Here is a 2181-nt window from a genome sequence, read left to right as displayed (position 1 = left end):
CTCTAAAAGGCGTATACAGAAGCATGGAGTACTTACAAAGGGAGCTGGAGAGGATATACTGGCTCAAAATGAGGCTGACCAGCAGATTGCTCATGAAGAGCGTCAAGGAGGAGCGCGATCAGGCCTCAGCCAGCGCGCTCAAAGGCGCTGCACTAGGTGTAAAGAGACTGGGCACAACTCGCGCACATGCAACGCTGATACTATTAATATAGAGTAGTCTACTATATTAATATCTAGCAATAATATTATTGCGTTGTTAAGATATATCGCTTTAAAGTTGCAAAAGTTGGTGGGGTGACTGACTTGCTTGTCTGACCGACTCGCTTGCCAACCATGTTACTGTAACAATGTTTTCATTAATTAGTGAACAAAAGTTAGGGGATTGAAGACAATCAGATACTGTCGTAGTCTTAACCGTAAACTATGCTGACTAGGGATCGGGCGATGTTCTTTTTCTGACTCGCTCAGCACCTTACAAGAAATTAAAGTTCTTAGGTTCTAGGGGGAGTATGGTCGCAAGGCTGAAACTTAAAGAAATTCACAGAAGGGCACCACCAGGCGTGGAGCCTGCGGCTTAATTTGACTCAACACGGGGAAACTCACCAGGTCCAGATGAAATAAGGATTGACAGATTGAGAGCTCTTTCTTGATTTTTCAGGTGGTGGTGCATGGCTGTTCTTAGTTGGTGGAGTAATTTGTCTGCTTAATTGCCATAACAAACAAGGCCTTAACCTGCTAAATAGCCAGGCTAGCTTTGGCTGGTCGCCGGCTTCTTAGAGGGACTATCGGCTCAAGCCGATGGAAGTTTGAGGCAATAACAGGTCTGTGATGCCCTTAGATTTTCTGGGCCACACGCGCGCTACACTGACAGAGCCAACGAGTTATTCACCTTGGCCGGAAGGTCTGGGTAATCTTGTTAAACTCTGTCGTGCTGGGGATAGAGCATTACAATTATTGCTCTTCAACGAGATATACCTAGTAAGCGCATGTCATCAGCATGCGTTAATTACGTCCCTGCCCTTTTTACACACCGCCCGTCGCTACTACCGATTGAATGGCTCAGTGAGGCCTCCAGACTGGCTCAGAGAGGGTAGCAACAACCACTCCAAGCTAGAAAGTTCGTCAAACCTAGTTATTTAGAGGAAGTAAAAGTTGTAACAAGGTTTCCGTAGGTGAACATGTGGAAGGATTATTACCTAGAGTTGTAGGCTTTGCCTGCTATCTCTTACCTATGTCTTTTGAGTACCTTCGTTTCCTTAGCAGGTCTGCCTGCTGATTGAACAATTTAAACTATTTGCAGTTGCAATCAGCGTCTAAAAAAAAATATAACGTACTCCACAAGCGAGCCGCTCACCCAAGCGAGCCGCTCACTTTTCCCAAGACCACACCCAACTTCACACAACTTGTAATGGTTCAACACAAGAACGCGAAAAAGCCCTCAAATAAAGCAGATATTTAGCTTGCTATTAAGGCTATCAAACGCGACGCGACACTCTCCTAGCAACGCGCTGCAAAGATCTACAGAGTGCCTTAAAGGACTCTTAGTGACCAACTGGCTGGAGCCTCTCCACGACGCGACTGCAAGGTCAATTCAATAAAGCTCACAAGCACTGAGGAGGATGTGATTGTTCAGCATATATTAAAGCTGGATGAACGAGGATATCCACCCCAGCTCACTGATGTGGAGGATATGGCCAACTCTCTACTCACTGAGCGCCACCAGCCTCCTATTAGCAAGAACTGGGCTGCCAACTTTGTTAAGCGTCGCCTAGAGCTTACAGTCAAGTTCAATCAAAAGTACGACTACAAGAGAGCCCTCTGCGAGGATCCTAAGGTAATCTAGGGCTGGTTCCACCTAGTAGAGAATACTAAAGCCAAGTATGGTATCCTAGATGAAGACACCTACAACTTTGACAAGTCTAGGTTTATGATGGGCGTTATATCAACAGGAGCTGTTGTCACAGGCTCTGAGCGTCGAGGAAGGCCAAAGACAGTACAGCAGGGCGACTGAGAGTGGACCAGCATTATCCAGGGCATCAACGCGTTAGGGTGGAGTATCCTACCTTTTGTTATCTTCTAAGGCAAGCACCACCTCTCTGCTTGGTACAAGGAGCCATCTATACCTCACGACTGGGTCATTACTGTCTCTAAGAACGGCTGGACCAACAATGAGCTTGGCAT

At 46.4% G+C, this 2181-nt stretch overlaps 4 annotated features.

Annotated features, from left to right (window-relative positions):
- Positions 1-491: 491 nt before the first annotated feature.
- Positions 492-583: a sequence feature (Protein overlapping with rRNA (M421DRAFT_63065, KAF1928464.1) was converted to a misc_feature.).
- A 20-nt stretch (positions 584-603) lies between these two features.
- Positions 604-670: a sequence feature (Protein overlapping with rRNA (M421DRAFT_63065, KAF1928464.1) was converted to a misc_feature.).
- Positions 671-810: 140 nt separating this feature from the next.
- Positions 811-1140: a sequence feature (Protein overlapping with rRNA (M421DRAFT_63210, KAF1928463.1) was converted to a misc_feature.).
- Positions 1137-1196: a sequence feature (Protein overlapping with rRNA (M421DRAFT_101255, KAF1928462.1) was converted to a misc_feature.).
- Positions 1197-2181: the final 985 nt, after the last annotated feature.

The sequence above is a fragment of the Didymella exigua genome (genome assembly GCF_010094145.1).
Source record: "Didymella exigua CBS 183.55 unplaced genomic scaffold M421scaffold_14, whole genome shotgun sequence".
In the NCBI taxonomy this organism is placed as follows: Eukaryota; Fungi; Ascomycota; class Dothideomycetes; order Pleosporales; family Didymellaceae; genus Didymella; species Didymella exigua.
Note: the sequence above shows the minus strand (reverse complement) of the source record. Positions and strands in the feature narration are given on the sequence as shown.